At 39.1% G+C, this 22,686-nt stretch overlaps 1 protein-coding gene across 29 annotated transcripts in view; it reads left to right on the forward strand.

Annotated features, from left to right (window-relative positions):
- The window catches only part of LOC105486162 (PR/SET domain 5), a 344,263-nt gene that overhangs the window by 73,555 nt on the left and 248,022 nt on the right, over positions 1-22,686 (forward strand). The window lies entirely within an intron of this gene.

A 22,686-nucleotide genomic window follows, 5' to 3' on the forward strand; every position in this document is an offset into this window, starting at 1 on the left:
GGAGGTGGTGTGTTAGTCAGGGTTTCCCAGAGAAACAGGTGCGGTGGCTCACGTCAGGTTTTCCCAGAGAAACAGGTCCAGTGGCTCACGTCTGTGATCTCAGCATTTTGAGAGGCTAAGGTGGTAGGATCACTAGAGCCCAGGAGGTCAAAGCTGCAGTGAAGATACTATTCCACTCCAAACTGCGCAACAGAGCAAGACTATGGCTCCAAGAAAAAAGGATATATCCTTATATATCCTTTTTTTTAGTATAAAAAGATATATATACACACATACACACACACACGCATGTATGTATATGGTTGTGTGTGTATATATGTATTTGTATATGTGTGTATATGTGTATATATGTATATGTGTTTATATGTATATATATATATGTATATATAAAATAGGGGATTAGCTCACATGATTATAGGAGCTGGTAAGTTTAAAATCTGCATTGCTGATGTTCCAGTTTAAGTCCAATGGCCAGAAGCTGCTGTAGAACCTGGAAGAGCTGATATCCCACTTGGAAACCCATCAGGCAAGAAGAGCCAGTGTTCCAGGTTGTAGGCTGTTAGGAGAATTCTCTCTTACTCTGGGGTAGGTCAGCCTTTTGTTCGATTCAGGACTTAGCATGATTAAATGAGGCCCACCCACATTATGGAGGGCAATATACTTTATTCAAGTCTCCTGATTTAAATGTTAATCTTTTCTGAAAACACCCTTACAGAAACACCCAGAATAATGTTTGATCAACTATCTGGGACCCTGTAGCCTAGTCAAGTTAACATATAAAATTAACCATCACTGACGAGAACCATGTTTTATTGAATTCTATTTCCCTGTATCCTAGCATACTGCTGGACAAAACATAAGGTTTTGATACAAACTATGAGTTAAACTTAGGTGATCCCTCAGTGGAAATTAAGGCAAGAAGAGAAAATGATGCAGTTTTTAGAGGGGCCCTATATTTAAAACACATTGATCAGATGACCAAAATTATAAGGAAACATTAAATTCTGGCAGATAATTGACTGATTACATGTGAAAGCCCATCTTTCTGGATCCTAAACTTCGGAAGAGGAAGTAAAGCTATGGTTGGCAAAAGTAAGAGGGGAAAGGAAAAGAATAAGACATGAACAGTATTTGAGAATCTACCACGTACACTGTTCAAGAAGCTTCATATACATGTGGTCATTTATTCACAGAAATTCTGATAGTTTGACAATTGGTTGACATTACACTGATTTCATTTAATTTTCAGTATAAAATCAACAGTAGCAAGAAGGAAAATGCACAGAATTAAGTTTTAAAGTAACTAGCAGTCATCTAGACTATTTAATTTCCTAATGTCATCTAACCAATTTTTTTTTCAGTACAAATAAGTATTAGATAATCAATGTGATAACTGTCCCTTTTTGCATGGATACATGAGAGATGACTCTTACTAAACAGCTGAGGTAAGATGGAAAAATAGGGTCTCTGGCAGCCAGAGATATTCAAGCTACTTTTCCAATTATTCATGATGGCCATTGATCCAACCACAAGTTTGAACTGATCTGTTTTTTTTTTTCTTTTTTAACATGTAGACATTATTTTTTTCCAAGTATTTTTATATTTTTTCATGGTTTTCTGAGGCAAACTCATGAGAACATCATTTATGTCAATATTTTAATTTACAGACTCAGTTTGTTTCTTTGTAAATGTTACTATTATCAAAATTGCCTGTAGAGCCAGGAATTTACCTTAAGCCAACCCATTGTTTTGGTAGGTTCTTCATCATTGTGATTGTGGAGAATATTATTTATGCTAGATTGTTTTTCTTTTTAGGTATAAATAATGATTTTAAGCCTTCTCCAAATTCCTTCAGTTTGAGAAATATCTCCCTGTTGCCTATTATTTCTATAGAATCAGTAGGTCTCTTTCTTTGCCTAAACTTACAAAGTGTTATGTGAGTTTCGTCTTATATTCCCTTAGGTAATACTTGCTTAGGAGTTCCCCTTAACTGAACATCTTACTTGTAATGATCCCTTTAGTTAATAGAAAACAATGTCGGTAAGTGTTTATACCTTGATCTTTCACCATTTACTCTGCTACTCTACTATGACCTGTATGTTATCATGTTGTAGGCACTTTGCTCATTTTCAGTAATCACATTGTGTAAGACTTACAGTTTTAATGTTCATTTAGTACATTCAATGCAGCACTTTCCTTCCTCTATATCAACTGTGTTTTTTCCTTGAAAGAAAATATAAATCGCAGAAGATGACAGGTACTCCAAGAAATTATTAATGACTTAACAAGGGGAGTGAGGGGGGATTAGAACAGGACTCATGTAACTGTAGACTCTCTGAAATTTCTCTCTTGAATTAGAATCTAAGTATGTTCAGCGGCCACTCTAAGAGGCTTTGGTGCAGAGCAATGACCGCGGCTTTCATTTCTTTTAACACTGTTTTGCACTTTCTCAATGGGGATGCAGTGCACTGCTACCATGTTTTTTGTCATAGATTACAATAGGGATCTTTGTTAGCTCCCTTGAGGTAACATCGTTTTTATTTTGAACAGTAGCTGGAGTAGAGGATTGCTGAGGGTTCAAAATCACATCTGAGCTAAGGGCAGAGAGCATAATAGTTGGGTCACATGGCTTTAAGGGATGTCAGCCTTCTAATTGGTTGGAATGATCTCCTAAAGATTGCATTCTAAAAACATTGAGTTGGTGAGATCACAATGTTTCCTGCATGACATTATGAATCACTTGCATTGCAAATTGCATCTGAAATTTAGGGTATTCAGGAAATTTTTTATTTGAGCTGTGTATCCCAGGAGTGGAATAAATGAGAAACATTTGTGACTATGTGGCTTGCTTGGTGGAAAACGTCAATACTTGGTCCAACTTTTCTGGACAAGGGATTATAAAGTTGAGGTCTGTTTTGGCAGACGATTGGAACTCCTTCTTGGAGATGTGATTATATTTCTAGTTTTGCAATTTATTTGATTTTGGAAAATTTGCTTTGGAAATGATGACTTAAGTATCTGTATTATCAAAGAAGGAGCTAGTAAGCAAACAGTTCTTCCCACATGCACACTTTTCAGAATAATCATTTAACTGTATGTTCAGTTAAACTGTATGAAAGGTTTCCAACTATGGCTAGAAAATTCTAAATGTGAAAGTTGTGGCTTAAAATGAACTAAAATGTCCTTAAGCTCCATAAGAAGCAGGCGATTCTTATTAAATGCTAATTTTGTTGCACTAAAGGAAAAAATGTATATGTAGCTTAAAAATGTTTTTGACCTAGTTAGTGTTTTGCAGGCTCTTAAAAATTTCTGATCTTTTGATAGAAAATGAATATTTTATGCCACTTACAGTTGAAACTATTAATTATTTGAACATTTCAGAGATGGAGTGCTACATCTCATATTCTTAAGCACATATTTTCAGGCATGTCTTTCCTGGGACTGTTTGCCATACATTATCAATTTACATAAAAAGATAAAAACATTTGGGTCCTGGTTCTCTTCATGAGGGGTATCAGGATGTAAGGATGGTCTAAATGAGGTGAGAAGGCACTGGGTATTGAGACAAGATATTCTCACAGCTCTGCCCCAATTCTGCTGTCAGTTTAGAATCCTCATTACCAGCAGTTATTTTGTCACAGATTATTGAACCTCCTTTCTCTGCCTTGCCTGAGGATGAATAGTCATAGGCAATTTTTCCTGGGGCCTTCTCTGGTGACATGTGAAATTTAAATATGACAGAACTGGAAAATCACATGTGGATCTCTAAAGAGAGAAGCAATTTTGTTTTTCAAGCACAGATAAGACATTCTCCATTGCCACTAAACTACCAAGATCCATAGGAGTAACAAATAATGTTGATACAGAATTCAAATAGCAGCAGTACCAACTAAGCAACCAACAAAAATAAATACCCAAAGGATTTACTACTTATATGCAAAATTATGTTTTTTTTCCAGTTCTCTATCTTTCCTATTTCTGTTTTTTCGTACCAGATTTATACAGATGGCATTTTTACAATTTTTTTAGAATCTGTCACAAAATGGTGAAGTATAACTGTTTAGTGATTTTCTTCAATGATAGCATAAAAATAACACTTAAATAACTTACAGATCTATCTTTTAATAGGTTATCTTCCAGTAAGGTATGTATTTGTATTTTATTAGCGTAAAATTTTAAACTAAAGTAAAAATGCAAGCAATTGGTCCTGTGAGGTAATAAATACCTACTCTACTTTGGTCTTATGTGGGGGAATTTTATTACTTATCAATATTATTTTCATTAAGTTTGTAGTTTATTGACAGGGCAAATATGTATTTATAGAAATATTCTTAAGTTATATGTAGTGGTAAAGTTGAAATCTGTGTTGATCCTTAAAATGATGATGATGGCAGCTAACACTGAATGCTTACTGCATGCCAGTAAGCAGTTATTCATTTATTAATGTATTTGTTAACTATTTACTGTGACTGTATGAGAAAGATATTATTATATAATTTTCATCTTTCTTTGTCAGATAAGGATACTGACCCACAAGAACATCTAAGTAACTTGCTTGAGACCACACAGCCTTGTGAGTGCCTGAGTTGGATTTGAATCATTGTCCACTCTTTTAACCCCTGCATTCTAATACCTTAGAGTTGAGATACTTTTAAAAATGTAAATTCAGATCTTAAAAATGTTTCATGTTGCTGAACTTGGTATTAGATATTTTTGAAACTGCTGAAAATTTTCAAACCAGGTTAATTTTAGAATATGTATTTTGAGTTATTTATATTATGTATTCCTTGATTTTTTTTTATGTTCCCAAACTGTCCTTAATTCATTGTGAAGCATTGCACCTGCTTCTTCTTCATATACAGGTCATGCCTAGGCAACATCTATTCTTGTCTCTTTTTCCTTTTGTCTCCTCTTGCTTCATTTTAGCTGCTAGCTAATGTGCTAGAAATGTGATAAAGGTAACATTTAGATCCCTTGAAATTATTATAATAATACACTGTAGTAAAATTTCAGAATCAGAGTCTGTCAGGTTGGGTGTAGGGGAAATTTTTAATTAGGTGGGACTTTCTGTGCCTCTCATCCTAGGAACCATAGAAGAAGTTTCCTTTTCTACTTCTATTGAAGACCAATCCTGCTTCCCAGTATCCATGTCCCACCCAGCAGTAAAACAGAATCTTTTATAACCTAATCTTTGACTAATATGAAGATTCTGCTGGTCACTTTTATTAGAATATGACTTTTGTGTTACTCTTCAGAATGACTTTCATTTAGTCTGTCTTATCTGTATGTATTTATGATTGTAGTAGTTATCCATTGCTATGTAACAAATTTATCCCAAATTTTAACAACTTAAAATAACAAACATGCATTATGATTTTATACAATTTGTAAGGATCAGGAATTTAGGAGCAACTTACTGAGCGGTTTTGGGGTTCTGGTTCAAGTACTTTCATGAGGTTGCCGTCAAGTGGTCAGCCAGGGAAAACTTGATTGAAGTCTCTGAAGACTTGATTAGGGCTGGAGATTCTGTGTCCAGGGTCTCTCACATGGCAGGAGGCTTCAGTTCTTTACCACGTGGGCTCTCCTGGGGTTGCTCAGGACTTGACAGCCTGCTTCTCCCAGAAAGGGTGATGAAGAAGAGTGAGAGCAAAAGTGAGTGAGAGAGAGAGAGAAAGAGAGAAAAGGGGGGAGCTGCAACTGTTTATAACCTAATCTTGGAAATAACATTCCATAGCATCACTTCTATTGAATACTGTTAGTCACACAGGCCAACCTTGGCACAGTGTGCAGGAAAGGACTACACGATGGTCTGGATACCAGGAGTTGAGACATCCTAGGGGTTGAGACATCCATCTTCAAGCTACAACAGTGATCAGTGGGGAGAATTTGCTTTATGTATGGATGGAATAAGGTTAGAGTAAATGGAAAAGGCAAGCACTTGATACAGAATCAGAAGGAATGCAGAACCCAACCCGGTTTGGATAATATTAAGAAAGGCAGTTTCAAGTAGTAGAAAGAGCATGAACTTTGTTGTCTAAAGGACTTGAAGTAGATCCCTGGCTCTGACTTTTGCTGGCTAAGCAAGTTACTTAACTCATTCATTCAACCCGTAGCTATGGAGCATCTGCTATGTGCCAGGCCCAATGCCGAGCACTGGAGATACTATGACTGAAGAGATGATCTAACTCTTGCCTTCATAGCAGTAAAAATAACCTTTAAAACTGCTCTTCTTCATGAGTTGATTGTAATAATGCTTACTTCATTGGATTTTTGTGAAGTCTACGTTAAATGAGATAACATATGCAAAACACTTAGCTTCTGCACACCTGGGGATGCTCTGGGTTTCATTCCAGTTCACTCCAAGAAAGTGAGTATCTCAGTAAAACAGCATACCATCTTTGGTTTCACAGGGCACGTGAGTATAGGTTATATTTACACTATAGGTGTATTTACAGCATACCATCTTTGGTTTCACAGGGCATGTGGGTATAGGTTATATTTACACTATACCGTTGTCTATTAAGTGTTCAGTAGCATTATGTCTAAAAAATATACATACCTTTACAGAATACTTTGTGGCTAAAATGTGTTAATGATTATCTGAGCCTTTAGTGACTTAGAATCTTTTTGCTGGTGAAGTGTCTTACCCTGATGTTGATGGCTGCTGATTGATCAGGGTGGTGGTTGCTGAAGGCTGGGGTGGCTGTGGTAATTTCTTAAATAAGACAACAATGAAGTTTGTGGCATCAATTGACTCTTCCTTTCACAAAAGGTTTCTATGTAGCATGCTTTGCTTTTTGATAGCATTTTATCCACAGTAGAACTTCTTTAAAAATTGGAGTCAGTCTTCTCAAACCCTGCTCTTGCTTTATCAGATAAGTTTATGTCATATTTGAAATTCTTTGCTGTCGTTTCAACAATGTTGACAGCATCTTCACCAGGAGTAGATTCCATCTAAGGAAACTACGTTCTTTGTTCATCTGTAAGGAGCAACTCCTCATATATATATAAGTTTTATCTTGAGATTACAGCAATTTAGTCACATCTTCAGGCCCCACATCTAAGTCTAGTTAGTTCTCTTGGTATTTCCATCACATCTGCAGTTACCTCTCCTGACGTTTTGAACACCTCAAAGTCATCCATGAGTGTTGGAATCGACTTCTAAACTTCTGTTCATATTGACATTTTGCTCTTATCTAATGAATCACACATGTTCTTAATGGCATTTAGAATGTTGATCCTTTCCAGAAGTTTTTCAATTTACTTTGCTCAGATCTATCAGAGGAATCACTATGACAACGATAGCATTATGAAGTGTGTTTCAAAAATAATATTTGAAAGTTGAAATTTATCCTTCATCTATGGGCTGCAGGATGGATGTTGTGTTAGCAGGAATTAAAACATTCATCTCCTTGAACACTCCATCAGAGCTCTTGGGTGATCAGGTGCCTTGTCAATGGCAGTATTATTTTGAAAGGAATTTCTCAAATGAGCAGTAGTTTTCAGCAGTGGGCTTAAAGTATTCAGTAGACCATGCAGTAAACAGATGACAGTGCCATCATCCCGACTTGGTTATTCCCTTGATAAAACACAGGCAGAGTAGATTTAGCACAATTCTTAAGGGCCTTAGGATTTTCTGAATGGTAAGTGAGCATTGCCTTCAACATAAAGTCACCCGCAGCATTAGACTCTAATGAGACAGTCAAGCTGTCCTTTGAAGCTTTAAAGCCAGGTGTCAACTTCTCCTCTCTCGCCATGAAAATTCTAGATGGTATCTTCTTCCAATAGAACTATTTCATGTACATTGAAAATCTGTTGTTTAGTGTAGCCAGTTTTCTTAATTATCAATATCTTAGCTGGATCTTCTGGATAACTTGATGCAGCTTCTCCATCAGTTCTTGCTGCTTCACCTTGAACTTTTGTGTTACAGAGATGGCTTCTTTCCTTAGACCTCATAATTCTGCTAGCATCCAACCTTTCTTCTGCAGCTTCCTTATTTCTTAGCCTTCACAGAATTGAATAGAATTAGGGCGTTGCTCTGGTCTGGGCTTTGACTTAAGAGAGTGTTGTGGTTGGTTTGATCTTCTATCCAGACCACTCAAACTTTCTCCATATCAGCAATAAGATTGTTTCACTTTCCTTATCATTTGTGTGTTCACTGGAGTAGCACTTTTGATTTCTTTCAAGAACTTTTCCACTGAATTTGTAACTTGGCTGTTTGGCCCAAGTGGCTTAGCTTTCAGTCTGTCTCAGCTTTTGATATGCCTTCCTCATAAGCTTAGTCATTTCTAACTTTTGATTTAAAGTGAGAGACACGACTGTTTCTTTCACTTGAATGCTTAGAGGCCATTTTAGGGTTATTAATTGACCTAATTTCAGTATTGTTGTGTCTCAGGGAATAGGGAGGCCTGAGGAGAGAGGGAGAGATGGGGGAAGGGGCACTGGTAGAGCAGTCAGAACACACACACTATCAGTTAAGCTTGCCACTATATAGGTGTGGTTTATGGTGGCCCCCTAAACAACTACAATAGTAACACCAAAGACCCCAGATCACAGGTTATCCTAACAGACACAATAATAATAATAAGGTTAGAAATATGACAAAAAGTAACAGAGACATGAAGTAATCACATGGTGTTGGAGAAATGGCTCTAAGAAACTAGCTCGATGTAGGGTTGCCACAATCCTTTAATTTGTAATATCTGCAATGTCTATGAAGCACGATAAAGCAAAGTGCAGTAAAACAAAGTATGCCTGTAAGTGCTGATATAGTAAGCTGAAATTTTCATTATCACCACCCCTTGCCAGGTTTGTAGTTTTTGTCTTTATAATATTATCTGCATATGAACAAAATAAAATCTGTTTTATTTCTTATAAAGCTTTCCCAGAGTATCTAGTATAATTCTGTGCATGTAGAAGACTTCTCAGTAATTATTCACCACTCAAGAGACAATCTGCTGTGTGGAGTGACTGAATCCAGTGAGCCTGCCCCACAGTGGCCACAGCGGCCTACGCACCCTGCTCCTGAGCTCCTCCGTGGTCAGGTGCATGGGAAGCATCCTCTTAGGCCACTTAAGTACTATTTACTGTGGATGACATTGTGCTTACTGTGTTCTGTGGCCACTCTCCTCTTTGGAAAGATAAGGACTTTATAGACACAAGAAATGCCCTGTGGGGAAGAAGTGTTACTGTACCGTGTGCTGAGATCTTTATTAGATGTAGTAACTTGGTGACCCTAGGGATAGGATTAAAATCATTATGCTTATATGTTTGTACCAAACCACTTTTCAGCTTTTTTAAAGAAGAAAGTTTTGTGCAGGTTGATTCTTTCTTTCTTTTCTTTTCTTCTTCTTCTTCTTTTTTTTTTTAACGCAGGATCTCATTCTGTTGACCAGCATGCAGTGGCCTGATCATGGCTCATTGCAGCCTCCATCTCTGGGTTCAAGGAATCCTCCCAAGTAGCTGGGACCACAGGCATGTGCCAGCATGCCTGTCTACTTTTTAAAATTTATTGTAGAGATGGGGTCTTGCATTGTTGCCCAGGCTGGCCTTGAACTCCTGTGCTTAAGTGATCCCCCTGCCTTGGCCTCGCAAAGTGCTGCGATTACAGGCATGAGCCACCATGCCTGGCCTATAGAGCACCATTTATGTGCTCATTTATAGTGGTCTTGTGGAGGACATTGGCATTAAATTAAATTAATTAATTAACTTATCTTGAGACAGAGTATCCCTCTGTTGCCCAGGCTGGAGTGATACAATGGCACAATCTCTGCTCACTGCGACCTCCGCCTCCTGGGTTCAAGCTATTCTCCTGCCTCAGCCTCCCGATTACAGGTGTACACCTGTAATTACAGGGATTACAGGTGTACACCATCATGCCTGGCTAATTTTTATATTTCTAGTAGAGACAGGATTTCACCAGCTACGTTGACCAGGCTGGTCTCAAACTCCTGATCTCAAGTGATCTGCCTGCCTCAGCTTCCTAAAGTGCTGGGATTATAGGTGTGAGCCACCATGCCTAGCTGACTGATTATTTCTTATAGAAATCCTCTGAATTCTGCCTGCTCTCAGATGTTTTTGCAGAATGGGTAATGCTGGATATTGGAAAGTCATGTCCCTAGAAATCATAGCCTTATAGGACTCATATTCTTTCCGTATTTTAGTGACCTAACAAAGCCTACCTCTGTAACATTAACCAAAAGAAGGCTAGAGGGCTGAAGAATGTTTATTCCCTCGTTGATTTGGGGCTTTTGGTTGTAACAGGATTGGTGATAGTAAAAGTGCGAAGTAGAATTGAAAATAGAAATTCCGTGAAGTTGTCCTGGGGGAAAAGTGGCAAATCTTACATTTCATATTTAGATTAAATTATAGTGTTTCATTTAAAAATTTTAAAATTTAAAGCATTTTAAAAATAGTTAATTTGAAAAATTCCCAAGACTCCTAGAATTGAAATCCAAAATACTTAATATTATGATGACACTTAGATAAACTATTTATTTACATTGTCATCTCTATCACTAGACTGAATTTCTCAAGAACGGCGTTTGTGTCAGTTATGTTTATTTCCCAGTGTTCATTGCTTCTAGTGGGGGTTCAGTAAGTGCTTGTTGAACTGGCCTCCTTTGGCAGCTCTTCTGCCTCTTTCCTGATGTGGTACACCTAGTTGAATGTACCTTGTCACTTGGGAAGAGGCTTACATCTGTTTCCTTTAAAACAACGGAAAGCAAATGCTTCCACTTGAACTCTGGCCTGCAGTATATGTGCCTGTGAGTATTTGGTCTGGCAAAGTGTCACATTTTTACTCTGTGAGTGCTGAGTATCTACTTGTATGTGTGTACACATTTCAGTCTACTGCTAAGTAGTTTTATCTTAGCCAGACTGCTGTGCAGCCAACAGCACCTCATCGTTAATGTCAAAAGTCTTTTTACAGATATAACCACAGACAAGCAGAGCCTTTAATTCAGATACTCTGTTGATTAACAACCAGAGAGTTCAGTCTGGACTCACTCAGAAAACTAGGATATAGAATAATGAAATAGCTAAGCCTACTGAGAAAAGAAGTATTTACTATGAAGTGGTAGGGTGCTTTCAAACTATACCTAACAAATGTAATAACGAAAGATTAGTATTTGTGAATTAATCAATATTGCACTAAATATACTGAAACTGTGCTATATCATTACAAAATTTAAGAGATACGGTAGAAATTAAAAAGAAGAATCTTAAGAATGTTAGTCACTAGAAAATATAATGAAACATTTGTTATATACGGAGCCAAGCAACATAAAAGCTCACTTATCAGAGGAGGAAATTAAACTAACAACTGTGTACGTGTGTGTGTGGGTGTGTGTGGTGTGTATTTTTGAAGTGTTAAAACTAAAATCTAGACACTCAGAATAAGCACATATACTACTTTTTGCCAGGCAAGATTTTTGGTGTATGAACATAAAGAAGGAAATGACTTTGTTTCTGTGTTTCAAAATTGGATATATGTTTTATGGTAAGTTTTGAATTATTTTTTAATGGTTGGCATTAAGGAAGTCAATAAACAAATTACAGAGTGAAGTAAATGTAATGGATACAACACAAAACAGTAGAATTAGCCACATGTAAGTCTTTATCAATGGAAGTTGAGTAGTCTAGGGAAATTTCTATTCAAAGAAAACTACTACATCCAGTGCCTGAATAGACTGTCATAAAAGGTTCAGCTACTGTTGAGCAATACAAAGTAAAATGTGAAGTTCTGCATTCTGTCACTGAATTCACTACTCAAAAGAAGGTGTAAAAATTATCTTGTACTTTATATACTGTACTCAGTGTAATTTGTGTAACAAAGTTATACTGTATTAAGCCAAGGATATTTCACTCTGATAATTTTGAGAAGTCTACTATGTCACAAAATCTAGGAAAATGTTACCTTAAACCCTAATCTAATCATCCTTGATTGAGTCTTAGTCACCATAGAAATCTCACATGATTTAAAAAAGGCAAGAATAGGGAGAGATTTGTTAAAGGATACAAAATTACAGCAAGATAGGAGGAATAAGTTCTATCTTTTTCACTGGGGTCCCCAACCCCTGTGCCATAGACCCATACCTGGCTGCACAGCTGGAGGTGAGCCATGGGTGACCGAGAATTACTTCCTGAGTTCTGCCTCCTGTCCGAGCAGCAGTGGCATTAGATTCTTATAGTGATGGCAGTGGAGGGCTGTCTGGAATGGCTACTGCCATCATGCCAGCCACTGCAGGGAGGGTATAGGGAGGAGGCACAGTCCCCTACAGCCTGCTGCCCTAGGGGCCACCATGATGTGGCCAGGCTGGGTCACCTGCCAGGCCCATTGTGGTCAGAGTTGTGACCTACGATGGACAGAGGGGCCCCATGTTGTGGACCTGGATTGGGCAGAGAGGGGCCCTGAGACGAAGCTGGGCCTGGAGTGGTGCCATGCTTGCCCATGGGGTGACGGGGCTGGGTCTGGGTCACGTAGCTGGGGCCACACTTTTTGGGCCTGAGGTGGGAAATGGGAGCAGTACCTGCTTTGAGGACCCGGCCAGCCAGGCAGCTACTGCACCCACCCCGCCGAGGTTGCTGGGTTCCTATGCCTTGGGAGGAGGCTCTGCATGGGGCTGTCCAGGGCCATGTCCATGGAGTCCACCTCGCATTGGGGTGACTGCCAAGCCTGACATTTCCAATGGGTGGGCCTAGGGCCTGTGATCCACTCCCAGAGGAGCCCCTCCCCAGGCAGGGCCCTGAGCCAAATGAGGGGGAGCCCCAGGCTGTCCCTGAGCACAGGGACAATGGGGGGAGTTTGTGGCAATGTCACTTCTACCCCAAATGCTGGCCCTGGCCCAGTGAGAACCTGGAGCCCTGCCCCCAGGTGTGAGGGGACACAGTTGGGATTGCATGCTCCATGGAGCCAGTGGGAGCCAGGATCAGGTAGCAGCCGCACCCTCCCAGATGCAGCTGCAGACACCCAAGTTGGTGCTGTGGACCCAGGCCTCCCTATGCTGCTTGCAGGCTCTGAAGTGCCCGCTCCTGTTGCCTGGCTTCTCCCAGCTGTGAGCACCTGCTCTGATCCCAGAGCAATGTGGGGCTGAGCCCAGGTGCTGTCACAGCCCGGCTGGGGGTGCATACACTTGGGGCAGTGCTGACACATGAGTTGCCACTGCCTTGGCCTCCCTCCAGACTTTGGGTACCAATGAGTGTGGGGGGGTTGGAAACTGATGTGGAGCTGAAGGCAGCTCAGTGTGGCCTGCAGGTGCCCCTTGGCACAAGCATCTGGGCTTCATGGAGGGTGGCAGGAGGCAGATAGGCTCCTGGACGAAAGGGGGCAGGTCCTCGGTGAGGCCCCACCTTCAGGCTAGGGAGTGCCTGAAGGCTGGGGGCCAGGCTGACGGTCCAGTCGACCAGAATGGGAACTTGTGGTGCCTTTTCTGGGCCTGCCCATGACTGTCAGTGGACCAATGAGTGCACACTTCCTCCCCTCCGAGGCCCATAAAAGCCTCAGACTCAGCCAGAGCAGAGCAGATGATGGAATGACCAGCTGCACAGAGGAGCTACTGTCTCTGCTGAGAACTGAATGCTTGTTGTGATGACTTGCCTAGCACAGAGGAGTTACTTTCTCTGCTAGCAGCTGAATGAATGCTCATTGGTATACCCTGCCTGTGGAAAGAAAACCTGCAGGTTTCCTCTGAGCTGTGCTGTTGCTCAATGAAGTTCCTCTTCATCTTGCTCACCTTCTACTTGTTTGTATACCTCATTTTTCCTGGTCACAGGACAAGAATTGAGGAGCCGCCGAATGGCGAGGCTAAAAGAGCTGTATCACAAACAAGACTGAGACCTGCTCCTTGCTTGCCACATTGCCAGTGAAGAGAAGGAGAGAAGAGCTGCAGCCTTTCAGGGAGCCCAGACCTGGGAGTGCCCCAAGCCAGGGCTGTGACTCCTTCTTTGGGGCGCTGCAGTTCCTGGTGTCTCCAAGCTTCTCGATGCCACTGTGTTCCCTGGTGTCAGCTGTGGAAGCTGCTTGCAGTGTGCCTAGCCCAGCTGCAGCCTTGCAGAGAGCTGGCACCTGTGCTGGCACCTGGAGCTGCCCACCATTCTGCTGCCCACCCTTCTGCGGCAGCTGGCATATCTGTGAACTAGCCAAATCCCACGCTCACTCTCACACCCCTTGCCACTCCATGCAGTCTCCTTTGGCAGGTGTGGAATCCAGGCCATTAGTGTGAGCTGAACACAGCCTGCCAGGTCGAGTGGGCAGAATGAGCTCAGTGGGCCGAAGCAGTGGGCAAAGGCATGATTGGCCACAGAGGTTTCCAGCCAGAAAAGCAACACCCCAAAGATCCCATAATAATAGGAATGCAAAACCTGTTGTAAACCGCACATGCCAGGGATCTAGGTTGTGCTTTCCTTATCAGAATCTAACTAATGCCTGATGATCTGAGGTGGAACAGTTTTATCCCAAAACCATCCCCCACCCAATCCCTGTCCATGGAAAAATTGTCTTCTACAAAACCTGTTCCTGGTGCCAAAAGGTTGGGGACTGCTATTCTATACCATTGTAGGATGACTATAGTTAACAATAATATATAGTTTCAGATAGCTAGAAGGAAGATATTGAATGTTCCTAACACAAAGAAATGATACATGTTTGAGATGATGGATATGCTAATTATCTTGATCTGATCACTATACATGATATGTATTGTAACATCACTATGTACCCCATGAATATGTATAATTATGTGTCAAGATAAATAAATAATAAATCTTATTCCCTGAAAAAAGACAGCTTGAGGGAAGGAAAAAGGAAGATTACTAGCAGAGTTGCAGGCTATTGTCTATGGTGCTTTACTGCATGAGGAAGGCACAGAGGCTGAGTGGAAGAGGGGTTGTAAAGTTTGAGTATGGGCTTTCCTTTCACGTGGAGCTTTATTTAACAGAAGTCTAGAAAATAATTATATGAATCATTATCATGGTTAGTTTATGTCAAAACTATACATACTGTCTTATTATACTTAATTAAATGGGTAATCATTTGACAAGTGTGTCTGTGATTTCTTAAGCTGGTACTTAATGGTCATATTATTTAATTCACCTCAGTGGACAGAGATTAAAACAGAGTCATTTTCTGGTTTCTTTTCCTGTGGTTAATTAAGTCCTTTGAGATGGTGGTTTACACGTATTAGTTTTGCAGACAGTAGACAGGAACAAAAAGGGGCATAGTCATTCTTGCTGAGAATTAACCCTACACTTCTCCAAGCAGTAGAATGTAAACTCAACTAGGCTTTTGAGAACTTTCTCTCAGTGACTTAATTAATTCCATGCCCACTTCTGTACTTTGGAATATAGCATGCATCTATGTGGCCTGCTTTTTTTTTTTTTTTTTTTTTTTTTTTTTTTTGAGATAGAATCTCGCTCTGTCACCCAGGCTGGAGTACAGGGGCCGGATCTCGGCTCACTGCAAGCTCCGCCTCCCGGGGTTCACGCCATTCTCCTGCCTCAGCCTCCTGAGTAGCTGGGAGTACAGGTGCCCGCCACCTCTCCCAGCTAGTTTTTTTGTGTTTTTTAGTAGAGAGGGGGTTTCACCATGTTAGCCAGGATGGTCTCGATCTCCTGACCTCGTGATCCGCCCATCTCGGCCTCCCAAAGGTGGCTTGTGTTTTACTTTATCAAACGTAAAATGTTCATTATCAAACATTTATATTTTTATATTAAACTTTGTAAGTATAACCTGCTTTGTTTCAGATATTTCACATGCAACATGACATTGGTTGGAATAATGTTATGTTGTATGTAGAAGTGTAAGTTGTATGTAAAATATTAATATCACAATCCTTTGAAATACTTTGCACCTTGCTATTGAATAAAGTTGATGATTTTTAATTCTGTTGACATCACCTAGAACCCATAGGGAAACGTTTTACTTCTAGAAAGTCAGTCAATAAGTAAAAACAAAACAGAACAAACATAAAAAAACTTTTATTATCCATGCTTATGAAATGAGATTTCAAATGGAGTCATTTTGATGCATCATACAAATTTATCAAATTATTGAAATTTTGCATCATCAGGCATCTCAGAGATTAAATATATCCTTCAGGAAACCTAGCCTTATAACAGTATCACTAGCCTCATAACAATCAGATAGTTGTAGTAACCAGTCCCTTTTGACTTCGTGTTGGATTGAAAGTCAGGCATGGCAATTCCTGAGCATGTTGGTGGTAGATTGGTGGAGATGGTGCTGGAAGTTACCTCCAGAGCATGGTGAATTTGATAGGAAGGTGGGTAGAATAGCCTCAGAACATCTGATTTTCACTCTACATAAATTTTGTGGCACATAGCTGTTTATATTTGGTTTATTAATAATAATGATAAAAATAGTCAATGTGACTAATAGTAATTAGCACTATGCTTAACACTTTAGATATATTGTCTTATTTAATTCTAACAATCTCCCCTAAAGTAGTAGTAATATTCCCATTTTGCTGATGAAAAAACTGAACCCAAGTATATAGAGCTTGAAAGTGGTGGAACAGAGCTTTTCACCCTAGCCAGTCAAACACGCAGTTTTGGTATCTAGATTCCCTCAGTTACAGAGAGATGATAAGCATAATAGTCAGTTTTTATCTAGAAGATTCAGATGAATACTTGTACATTTTACAACAATGATACATATATGTTTTAAGTACATTTTAAATATATGAGTTGTGGTGATGTTTACAATTGATCTAACACCAAAGCTAATAAAGTAACTGTAAGACTTACAGGAGAAATCATGGGTTACAAGTCATTTGGAATTGAGGGCACTTTCAGTGCTTAAGAGGATGTTTCTATAGAAAAATACAAGTATCCTGTTTTATACTTGATCTTAGCAAAAAGACCAAGAAGAGATGTAATAGTCTTTGTTAACATTTGGAAATATATTAAAATTAAAAAGATATTATAAAACATATATTTTTCTCATTTTTGGAATATTAGGAAAGATGATAATAAACAATACTTATATATTCCTGAACTTCTGACATCAACATTCACACTGCCTTACAAATGCACACTTTCTCATTCTTTTTTTCCTAGAATAGAGAAATATGCCCTCCTCTTTCTTAAGAACAAATCTGTTTCTCTTTCTGATGAACACTTGCCTTGTAGGTTGTCCCTTCTCTCCATTTGATCTTTATCCTCTCCTTCCTTCAATTGTCTATAAGCTGTGTCTTAATTTTCTTACCTCTAGCGTACTCTGCCACCCACACTAACCTGGTTTCTGCTTCCCTCTGGCCTTCTGTTTGTTCTTTCTCAGGTTGCTAGTTCTGTCCTTGTCATGAAGCCACTTGATGCTTTTCAGACTTCCTTTTGTTAGACTCCAAGGCAACATTAGGTGTTGTGGACAGCTACCTCCATCTTTCAACTCATCCTTTGTTGGCTTCCCTGAAACCACTTTTTTCCTTTCACCTTCATAGCTTATATTATTTTACCCAGCTATTCAATGTACGAGTTCCTTTCCTTTTGTATTAGTCCGTTTTCATGCTGCTGATAAAGACGTACCAGAGACTGGGTAGAAAAAGAAGTTTAGTTGACCTACAGTTCCACATGGCTGGGGAGGCCTCACAATCATGGTGGAAGACAAGGAGGAGCAAGTCACATCCTACATGGATGGCGGCAGGCAAAGAGAGAGCTTGTGCAGGGAAACCCCCATTTTTCAAACCATCAAATCTTGTGAGACTTAGTCACTATCACAAGAACAGCACTGGAAAGACCTGTCCCTATGAGTTACCTCCCACAATATGTGGGAATTCAAGATGAGATTTGGGTGGGGGCACAACCAAACCATATCACCTTTATTCTACAACTTTCAAATATGTGTGTACATGCATGCGCACAGGCGCGCGTGCACACACACACACACACACACACACACACACACACACACATATTTTCCCTTTGCAAGGTTTCTCCTATTTGAACTCTAGACTATGTCAGTTTTCTATTATATACTTCAATAGCACCGTGTTGCTCTTTGTCTTCACATTCATCAAGTTATTTTTATTTCTTTGGTGGTTGATTAATGGCTATTTCCACTCTTTAGGAATACTGTAAACTCTTTAGGAATAGGTACTGTATTTTATTTCATTATGTTATACTTAGTCCTAAGTGCTTCACCTTATGTGCTCAAGTCCTAAGAGCTCATAAGTGCTCAACAATTTTTCATATGATTTATCTTTATCAGAACTATTTTCAAATTAGTTATGTGAAAACAATCATAGAATTAAAAATTGTTGACATTGAGGGATTATGTGCAGGTGAGTCAGGAAGAAGAACTGGGAGAGCACATGTGTAATTCTGGTTCATGTTTAAAGGCATGAGAGCCAGGAGAAATGATGGTGTAGTTTCAGTCCAAAGGCAGGCAGACTTGAGACACAGAAATACCTGAATTTGAGTCTGAGGGCATGAAAAGCCAAATTCCTTGCTTAATAATAGTTGAAATTCTCTTGCTTGGAGGAGGGTCAGCCTTTTTGTTTTATTCAGGCCTTCTACTGATTGGATAAGGCCCACCTACACTTATTAGGGTAATCTGCTTTACTTAGTCTACTGATATAAATGTTGATTTCATCTAAAAACAACTTCACAGAAACATGCAGAATAATATTTGACCAAGTATCTGGACACTCCATGTCCTAGTCCAGTTGATACATTGTCTTAGTCTGTTCAGGCTGCTGTAACAAAAATAGAATATGTTGGGTAGCTTATAAACTACAGAAATTTATTCCTCACAGTTCTGGAGGTTGGGAAATCCAAGATCAAGGTGTCCGCTGTTTCAGTTGTCTGATGAGGGCCTGTTTCCTGTTTCATAGGCAGCTGTCTTTTTGCTGTAACCTCATGTGGGGGAAGAGAACAAGGGAGCTCTCTAGGGCACTAATCCCATTCATGATTGATCCATCCTCATGACCTAATCACATCCCAAAGACCCCACTTCTAAATGCCATTACACGGGAAATTAGATTTCAACATATGAATTTGGGGGCACACAAATATTCAGCACATATAAAATTAACCATCACATTGATCAAATGAACATTTCTCACAGGCTGCTTTCAACTAGTTTTTTTCAAATGTGCAATCCATAGGCCATGTTTAATCTATGCCTGACTTTTCAGTCCCTCCACATGTTGAAGCTACTTTTTAGTCTGATCGTTTATAACTTTCCTGTAATAACCAAGCTAGATTTGTTGCTTTTTATAGCATAAATCTACTTTTCTTAGTGCTTTGACCTTGCTAATGTTGTTTTCCCTATTTTAATGAGCCCATTCCCTACTAATATTATATTGTCTAGAACTTATCTAGTTTTCACATATTCAGAGTGAGTTTCAAACATCAGCGTGAAACTACCTTGAAAAATTCTGTAACCACCATTCTCTGTACAACCATCTTGCCCCTTTTTACACTTTGTAGCCCCCTCTTTGGGGATATGTTCCAAGATCCCCAGTGAATGCCTGAAACTGGATAGTACCAAGTCTGATTGTAATTACTGGGAACACATTTCTGTTCCTGTCTTCTCTCCACAAATTTAATGCCTTTTTCATCTTAACTAAGTGCTTATCACGAACCATGGCTATAATTTTTGCAGTTTGAGGTGCAACAGCAAGACTAGTATAGATTTCTTTTTCCTTCCTCAAAGTGTTATGGTAGAAGATTCATTTTTAGCATAGATGTTGTCAATCTCAGCATATTATTATTATTATTATTTTCTTTCCTCATTAGGTCAAGAGCTTTCACCTTTTCACTTAAAGGAAGCATTTTACAACTTCTTTTGGGACTATCCGAGTTGTTAGCATCACTACTCTGCATTTTGGGGCTATTACGAAGTAGAATAAGGGTTACATGAACACAAACACTGTGACAGGTGGCAGTTGGTCTGATAACTGAGAAGGCTCCCAAGTGACTAATGAATGGGTAGCATCTACAGCATGGATACACTGAACAAAGGGAGGACTCCTGTCCCAGGTGGGATGAAGCAGGGCAGCATTAGATTTTATCACACTGCTCAGAATGAAACCCAGTTTAAAACTCATGAATTGTTTATTTCTGGAATTTGTCATTGAATATTTTTGGACCACTGTTGACCAAGGTTAACTGAAATAGCAGAAAGCGAAAGTGCAGATAAGAAGGGGACTACTGTACTGTTACTTAACCTGTTTGTTCTGTTTCCCCTGAGGGCATATAAAGTCCAGGGGGAAGGACCAGCCTTATATGTGTGGGTATTCAATACTCTGCACATTATATGATATAGTAAATGTGTTGAATAAACTTTCAGCTATCTAATACGTTTCTGGTATGTCAAATGGGGGTATGCTTGGCGTAATGCTGGTTCTCTTTCCAGGGAGCATAGTTGCTTGTCTAATCTTTTTTTAAGATTTGGATGAAACCCTCTCACCCTCTCAACTGTTGACCAACTTTTGACTTCTTAAGAATTTGTTGAGAATAGGAAATTTATTCTACAACCCCATTGTAGCTCATTCTACTTTCTGAATGACATTCTTGCTTTTACTGTGTTACTACTTCAAAAGGAAATGACATTTTTTTTTCTCATATTTGATTCAATTCAGCAGATACTTTGTTGATAACCTTCAGTGAGCAAAGTGTCAAATCAGGTACTGAGGTGACACAAAGGTCAATATGATATAGTGCCTGCCCTCAGCAGGCTTACAAGCTCATGGGGAAGTGAGGAGGCCAGGGAGAAGAGAGGTTTGTGTTTAGCTAATTCTCATGCAATACAGCATAAATGAATATTTGGAGAATAATTTATATATAATTTGTGATAAAGTTTGGCTGTGTTCCCATCCAACTCTCATCTTGAATCGTAGTTCTCATAATCCTCATGCGTCATCGGAGGGATCAGGTAGAGATAATTGAATCATGGGGACAGTTTCCCTACCTTGTTCTCATGACAGTGATTTAGTTCTCACGTGATCTGATGGTTTTATAAGGGGCTTCCTCATTTATTGGGCACTGATTATCTCCCCTTCCCCCAGAAGAGGTGCCTTCTGCCATGATTGTAAGTTTGCTGAGGCCTCCCCAGCCATGCAGAACTGTGAGTTAATTAAACCTCTTTCCTTTATAAATATCCTAGTCTCAGGTATTTCTTCATAGCAGTGGGAGAATGGACTAATAGAATTTGGGTGTATAATCCCTTCTCCATGGAGCTTCCAACCCAGTTGGGGATTCAGCTAAATAAATACAGATGAACATGGAAAAGACTCTGATAGGACCAGCACAGATGGTTAGGAAGCATGTATGGGGGGGTCTGTTCCTCAGACCTGCTTATATAATAATTTAGTTGGCACTCTCTTTTCTGATGTGATATGGACCAATTCATATTAAGTTAATAAAAGTTGGCCCCAGTATGGCATCATAGACTTGATACTTCAAACATTTTATTTTACCTTAAGTTTTATAAATCTATCTTTATTTGCCAATGTACTGATTTATGATCAAAGCTTTCTTGGTTCTAAGTATAGGTTCTCTCATTAGCATTTGCTGTCATATTTTTTCATAACCACTCAATATCCAGTTTTACTCTTTTTAAAGTAGTATAAGTAGACTCTTGCAAAGCAACCTAAGTTCAGAGTCCTTCTAGAGTTGTGATTTTCCCCTATCTTTTATAATTGTTTTGACTCATATAATTTGACCATTTCTCTTATAGACTTATCTTTAAGACTTTTCAACACATTCAATTGATTTTCTTAGAAACAATTGAATTTTTCTTACTCAGCTGTCTTTATTTAAAATGTAGTTAAATTATATGATTACATATATTTAACTTGTCCTCAGTGTTTTGAACAGGTGTAGGAATGAATGTTTTGAATAGGTGTAGAAACAGGTGTGGGACTGTTGGAAGCATGCCTGACAGTCAGGTGGTAGGAACAGAATGTGTGGGCAAATAAGAAGACAGCAGCTTACTAATTGACAAGACTTTGCGTGGGGCATCATTCAGTAGATTTTGTGATATGCAGAGTGTCAGTTAAGTTTAAGACCCAATTAAGGGGAGGTCAGTTAAAAGCGCTTCTGATGTAAATAAAGCAAATTTGCAAGAAGAACATGTCTGCCCTCTAATCATTTGTATATAAAATGGCTGCCCTCTCCTCCGCAGCACTATCTGATTCAACACTTTCATGGTTTGTCAATATTGATAACTTATTTTTAAATAAAAGAGGTGGAGTATATATATTTTTCTTTCAAAAGCCACTGCTACCCAAGCTTACATCACAAGAAAAAGTAGCGACTTCTTCTGTTTATTTTATGTTCTTTTCTGTTGATTCTTTTCTCCATGATATCAGATTTGTGTCATGAGATGGTTCAGACATTACTATCTCTGCTTGAGCCCCTCAGGGAAAAATATGTGTATACATACACACTTATGTTAGTAATTTGTGATTGATATTCTTTGCTTATAGATTTGATTTTTTTTGTTTAGCATAGTATTCTGTTTTTAGGAATCATATTAAACTGTTTCCTCACTGTATGACTGATTATAAGTTATGACTAGCAAACAACATTTTATTTGCAGTTCTTTGAAACTTCATTTTTCTTATAGGACCTGATTAATGTAACTCTGAACATGAAATCAGTATATCCTGCCCTGTTCTTTGCTTTAAATACATCTGTCATTTTCTGCCTCACATTATTTTCCTTGAT

Source organism: Macaca nemestrina, chromosome 3 (assembly GCF_043159975.1).
Source record: "Macaca nemestrina isolate mMacNem1 chromosome 3, mMacNem.hap1, whole genome shotgun sequence".
NCBI classification, from domain to species: Eukaryota; Metazoa; Chordata; class Mammalia; order Primates; family Cercopithecidae; genus Macaca; species Macaca nemestrina.